The following is a 7,500-nucleotide window of genomic DNA, read 5'->3' as shown; positions in this document are numbered from 1 at the left end:
ATGATGCCCGCACTACACAATAATACTACACAACACTACACAATACACTACACTACACTACACAATAATACTGATCTACTATTCATTCTTCTCACATATATCTCAGTGTCCAGTCGTCTATTTCACCCCGACCTTCAGTGATGTTCTACCTGAATCCACCTCTCATTATGACTCCAAGTCTACAGAGATCATCAGTATTCTAGAGAAGTGCAGTAGATCAGAGCTGCATCACACACACACACACACACACACACACACACACACACACACAATTCAACACGTCTTCTTTCACTGGAGCAACAACTGCACCTCCACATACATCATCTCCAGCAGAAACACACACACACACACACACACACACACACACACACACACACACACACACACACACCTCCAGCAGAAACACACACACACACTCATCTCGAGCAGGAGCAGTGATGTTCACCTCATCACATCACCCCGTGGTTTCTGCAGTTCTCCACATTGTTTCTGTACACAACACTTCTCCTGGAGATTTGAACAGTTGATGAAAATCCTCAACATCTGGTTTGAACTGTTTTGGTGACGTTTCATCACCATGTCCAGCTTTTCTTGTAAATGTGTGTAAATAAATCAGTTTCTTCTCCTCTGGCAGTCGTTGTGGAATAAAAACTGCTCTGAAATCCACATGAATAGATGTGAGAGTCTGTGAGCTCTGACTAGTGACGCTCTCAGACTGTCCAATCAAAGGACATGAAAATGCTGGTGTTATTGGACGTCTTCTCGACTGCTGCAGTGACGAAAACTCAAAATCTGATTGGTTAGTGCAACAGCCTTCAAGTAATATAGGAGTTTAAACTACAGACACTGCAGTGTTGATTTTGAAGGCCTCACGGTAGACTTTTCTAACCCCGGGAACGCGTGATGTGACAGCTGAAATCTGATTGGATAGAAACCTGAACTTACACTCAGATGCGCTACTTTCATAGGGACACCAGGAGGCGCTGCTGCACTGTATAATAAACCTACCAAGCTCGAACAAGAGAATTCTCTCTACATCTTCATTTGTTTATTGTGATTTAAAGCCCTATTCGAGTGTGTGTGTGTGTGTGTGTGTGAGAGAGAGAGAGAGAATGTGTGAGTGTAATAAGGGGTGTGTTTGTGTGTGTGTGTGTGTGTGTGTGTGTGTGTGTGTGTGTGTGTGTGTGTGTGTGTGTGAGAGTGTGTGATGAGTTGGATGAGTGTGTGATCAGGGTGGATGAGTGTGAGGATAAGTGTGTGATGAGGAGGATGAGTGTGTGATGAGGTGAATGAGTGTGAGAATGAGTGTGTGATCAGGGTGGATGAGTGTGTGTGTGATGAGGTGGATGAGTGTGTGATGAGGTGGATGAGTGTGTGATGAGGAGGATGAGTGTGTGATGAGGTGGATGACTGTGTGATGAGGAGGATGAGTGTGTGATCAGGAGGATGGGTGTTTGATGAGGTGGATGAGTGTGATGAGGTGAATGAGTGTGAGAATGAGTGTGTGATCAGGGTGGATGAGTGTGAGTGTGTGATGAGGTGGATGAGTGTGTGAGTGTGTGATGAGGTGGATGAGTGTGTGATGAGGTGAATGAGTGTGAGGATGAGTGTGTGATCAGGGTGGATGAGTGTGTGAGTGTGTGATGAGGTGGATGAGTGTGTGATGAGTGTGTGATGGGGTGGATGAGTGTGTGATGAGGTGAATGAGTGTGAGGATGAGTGTGTGATCAGGGTGGATGAGTGTGTGAGTGTGTGATGAGGTGGATGATGAGTGTGTGATCAGGTGGATGAGTGTGAGTGTGATGAGGTGGATGAGTGTGTATTGAGGTGGATGTGTGATGAGGTGAATGAGTGTGTGATGAGATGGATCAGTGTGTGATGAGGTGGATGAGTGTGTGTGAGTGTGTGATGAGGTGAATGAGTGTGTATTGAGGTGGATGTGTGTGTGTGATGAGGTGAATGAGTGTGTGATGAGATGGATCAGTGTGTGATGAGGTGGATGAGTGTGTGAGTGTGTGATGAGGTGGATGAGTGTGTGATCAGGGTGGATGAGTGTGAGTGTGTGATAAGAAGGATGAGTGTGTGATCAGGGTGAATGAGTGTGAGGATGAGTGTGTGATGAGGTGGATGAGTGTTAGAAAAAGTGTGTGATGAGGTGGATGAGTGTGTGACGAGGTGAATGATTGTGAGGATGAGTGTGTGATGAGGTGGATGAGTGTGTGAGTGTGTGATGAGGTGGATGAGTGTGTGATGAGGTGGATGAGTTTGAGGATGAGTGTGTGATGAGGTGGATGAGTGTGTGAGTGTGTGATGAGGTGGATGAGTGTGTATTGAGGTGGATGTGTGTGTGTGATGAGGTGAATGAGTGTGAGGATGAGTGTGTGATGAGGTGGATGAGTGTGTGATGAGGTGGATGAGTGTGAGTGTGTGATGAGGTGGATGAGTGTTAGGATAAGTGTGTGATGAGGTGGATGAGTGTGTGATGAGGTGGATAAATGTGTGATGAGGTGAATGATTGTGAGGATGTGTGTGATGAGGTGGATGAGTGTGTGATGAGGTGGATGAGTGTCTGGTGAGGTGAATGATTGTGAGGATGAGTGTGTGATGAGGTGGATGAGTGTGTGAGTGTGTGATGAGGTGGATGAGTGTGTGATGAGGTGGATGAGTTTGAGGATGAGTGTGTGATCAGGGTGAATGAGTGTGTGAGTGTGTGATGAGGTGGATGAGTGTGTATTGAGGTGGATGTGTGTGTGATGAGGTGAAAGAGTGTGAGGATGAGTGTGTGATGAGGTGGATGAGTGTGTGATGAGGTGGATGAGTGTGTGATGAGGTGGATGGGTGTGTGAGTGTGTGATGAGGTGGATGAGTGTGTGATGAGGTGGATGAGTGTGTGATGAGGTGAATGAGTGTGAGAATGAGTGTGTGATCAGGTGGATGAGTGTGTGAGTGTGTGATGAGGTGGATGAGTGTGTGATGAGGTGGATGAGTGTGTGATGAGGTGGATGAGTGTGTGATGAGGTGGATGAGTGTGTGATGAGTGTGTGATGAGGTGGATGAGTGTGTGATGAGGTGAATGATTGTGAGGATGAGTGTGTGATGAGGAGGATGAGTGTGTGATGAGGTGGATGAGTGTGTGAGTGTGTGATGAGGTGGATGAGTGTGTGATCAGGGTGGATGAGTGTGTGAGTGTGTGATGAGGTGGATGAGTGTGTGATCAGGGTGGATGAGTGTGTGATCAGGGTGGATGAGTGTGTGAGTGTGTGATGAGGTGGATGAGTGTGTGATCAGGGTGGATGAGTGTGTGATCAGGGTGGATGAGTGTGTGAGTGTGTGATGAGGTGGATGAGTGTGTATTGAGGTGGATGTGTGTGATGAGGTGAATGAGTGTGTGATGAGGAGGATGAGTGTGTGATGAGGTGGATGAGTGTGTGAGTGTGTGATGAGGTGGATGAGTGTGTGATCAGGGTGGATGAGTGTGTGAGTGTGTGATGAGGTGGATGAGTGTGTGATCAGGGTGGATGAGTGTGTGATCAGGGTGGATGAGTGTGTGAGTGTGATGAGGTGGATGAGTGTGTGATGGGGTGGATGAGTGTGTGATCAGGGTGGATGAGTGTGTGAGTGTGTGATGAGGTGGATGAGTGTGATGAGGTGGATGTGTGTGATGAGGTGAATGAGTGTGAGGATGAGTGTGTGGTGAGGTGGATGAGTGTGATGAGGTGGATGAGTGTGTGAGTGTGTGATGAGGTGGATGAGTGTGTGATGAGGTGGATGAGTGTGTGAGTGTGTGATAAGGAGGATGAGTGTGTGATCAGGGTGAATGAGTGTGAGGATGAGTGTGTGATGAGGTGGATAAGTGTTAGGATAAGTGTGTGATGAGGTGGATAAATGTGTGATGAGGTGAATGATTGTGAGGATGTGTGTGTGATGATGAGGTGGATCAGTGTGTGATGAGGTGGATGAGTGTCTGGTGAGGTGAATGATTGTGAGGATGAGTGTGTGATGAGGTGGATGAGTGTGTGAGTGTATGATGAGGTGGATGAGTGTGTGATGAGGTGGATGAGTTTGAGGATGAGTGTGTGATCAGGGTGGATAAGTGTGTGAGTGTGTGATGAGGTGAATGAGTGTGTGATCAGGGTGGATGAGTGTGTGAGTGTGTGATGAGGTGGATGAGTGTGTGATGAGGTGGATGAGTGTGTGAAGAGGGTGGATGAGTGTGAGTGTGTGATGAGGTGGATGAGTGTGTGATCAGGATGGATGAGTGTGAGGATGAGTGTGTGATCAGGGTGGATAAGTGTGTGAGTGTGTGATGAGGTGAATGAGTGTGTGATCAGGGTGGATGAGTGTGTGAGTGTGTGATGAGGTGGATGAGTGTGTGATGAGGCGGATGAGTGTGTGGTGAGGTGAATGATTGTGAGGATGAGTGTGTGATGAGGTGGATGAGTGTGTGATCAGGGTGGATGAGTGTGTGATGAGATGAATGAGTGTGAGGATGAGTGTGTGATGAGGTGGATGAGTGTGAGGATGAGTGTGTGATGAGGTGGAGGAGTGTGTGATGAGGTGGATGAGTGTGAGGATGAGTGTGTGATGAGGTGGATGAGTGTGTGATCAGGTGGATGAGTGTGAGGATGAGTGTGTGATGAGGTGGAGGAGTGTGTCATGAGGTGGAGGAGTGTGTGATGAGTGTGTGGATGAGTGTGTGATGAGGTGGATGAGTGTGTGATGAGGTGGATGAGTGTGTGATGAGGTGGATGAGTGTGTAATGAGGGTGGATGAGTGTGTGAGTGTGTGATGAGGTGGATAAGTGTGTGATGAGGAGGATGAGTGTGTGATGAGGAGGATGAGTGTGTGATGGGGTGGATGAGTGTGAGATGAGGTGAATGAGTGTGTGATGAGGTGGATGAGTGTGTGATGAGGTGGATGAGTGTGTGAGTGTGTGTGATGAGGTGGATGAGTGTGTGATGAGGAGGATGAGTGTGTGATCAGGAGGATGGGTGTGTGAGTGTGTGATGAGGTGGATAAGTGTGTGATGAGGAGGATGAGTGTGTGATGAGGAGGATGAGTGTGTGATGAGGTGGATGAGTGTGATGAGGTGGATGAGTGTGTGAGTGTGTGATGAGGTGGATGAGTGTGTGATGAGGTGGATGAGTGTGTGATCAGGGTGGATGAGTGTGTGAGTGTGTGATGAGGTGGATAAGTGTGTGATGAGGAGGATGAGTGTGTGATGAGGAGGATGAGTGTGTGATGAGGTGGATGAGTGTGAGATGAGGTGAATGAGTGTGTGATGAGGTGGATGAGTGTGTGATGAGGTGGATGAGTGTGTGATGAGGTGGATGAGTGTGTGATGAGGAGGATGAGTGTGAGATCAGGAGGATGGGTGTGTGATCAGGGTGAATGAGTGTGTGATGAGGTGGATGAGTGTGTGATGAGGAGGATGAGTGTGTGATGAGGTGGATGAGTGTGAGATGAGGTGAATGAGTGTGTGATGAGGTGGATGAGTGTGTGATGAGGTGGATGAGTGTGTGAGTGTGTGATGAGGTGGATGAGTGTGTGATGGGGTGGATGAGTGTGTGAGTGTGTGATGAGGTGGATGAGTGTGTGATGAGGAGGATGAGTGTGTGATGAGGTGAATGAGTGTGTGATGAGGTGGATGAGTGTGATGAGGTGGATGAGTGTGTGAGTGTGTGATGAGGGTGGATGAGTGTGTGATGAGGTGGATGAGTGTGTGATGAGGTGGATGAGTGTGTGAGTGTGTGATGAGGTGGATGAGTGTGTGTGATGAGGAGGATAAGTGTGTGATCAGGAGGATGGGTGTGTGATCAGGGTGAATGAGTGTGAGGATGAGTGTGTGATGAGGTGGATGAGTGTGTGAGTCTCTGTTTTGTTCCCTGAACTACCCGACCAGACCAGACCTAATGGGTGGGGCCTAATATTCTGATCAGCATGTTTTATTGACAGCTGTCTGTCTGTGACTCCGCCTGCAACTGTCTTCACTTCCATGTTTCAAAAAGTTTAGTAAAGAAAAGCATCAATTTTCTTTTTCCCTCCCTAGAGTTCTTCTCCTCTGGCTCATGTTTTATGGAACTGTTTTTCATTTCTGCTCTTTTTCAGCACACACACACACACACACACACACACACACACACACAAACACACACAGCAGGTTCGAAAGGTCTGCAGACTCAAGAGAGAGAAAGTGTAAATAATTGAGGAAGGAAATGGGAGGTGAGACTGCAGGCTGCTCCCTGATGTCCTTCAAGCCACAGACAGTGTTTACTCTTGATACGGAGGAAACATTTCAATCAGCTTTACTCCACATCTTACTCACACACACACACACACACACACACACACACACACACACACACACACCTCACTCAGCTTTACTCACATCTCACTCACAACACACACACACACACACACACACACACACACACACACACACACACACACACCTCACTCAGCTTTACTCACATCTCACTCACACACACACACACACACACACACACACACACACACACACACACACCTCACTTTACTCAGCTTTATTCCACACCTCACTCAAAACAAACACACACACACACCTCACTTTACTCAGCTTTATTCCACACCCCACTCACAACAACACACACACACACACACACACACACACACACACACCTCACTCAGCTTTACTCCACATCTCACTCACACACACACACACACACACACACACACTCAGCTTTACTCCACATCTTACTCACACACACACACATACACACACACACACACACACACACACACACACACACACACACACACACACACACACCTCACTTTACTCAGCTTTATTCCACACTCACTCAAAACAAACACACACACACACACACACACACACACACACACACACACACACACCTCACTTTACTCAGCTTTATTCCACACTCACTCAAAACAAACACACACACACACACACACACACACACACACACACACACACACACACCTCACTTTACTCAGCTTTATTCCACACCCCACTCAAAACAAACACACACACACACACACACACACACACACACACACACACACACACGCACACACACACACACACTCACTCAGCTTTACTCCACATCTTACTCACACACACACACACACACACACACACACCTCACTCAGCTTTACTCCACACACACACACAACACACACACACACACACACACACACACACCTCACTCAGCTTTACTCACACCCCACTCACAACACACACACACACACACACACACACACACACACACACACCTCACTCAGCTTTACTCCACATCTCACACACACACACACACACACACACACACACACACACACACACACACACACACACACACCTCACTGAGCTTTACTCCACATCTCACTCACACACACACACACACACACACACACACACACACACACACACACACACACACACACACACACACACACACCTCACTCAGCTTTACTCCATATCTCACTCACACACACACACAT

Source organism: Silurus meridionalis, chromosome 26 (assembly GCF_014805685.1).
Source record: "Silurus meridionalis isolate SWU-2019-XX chromosome 26, ASM1480568v1, whole genome shotgun sequence".
Lineage (NCBI taxonomy): Eukaryota > Metazoa > Chordata > Actinopteri > Siluriformes > Siluridae > Silurus > Silurus meridionalis.
This window is presented reverse-complemented; position numbering follows the sequence as displayed.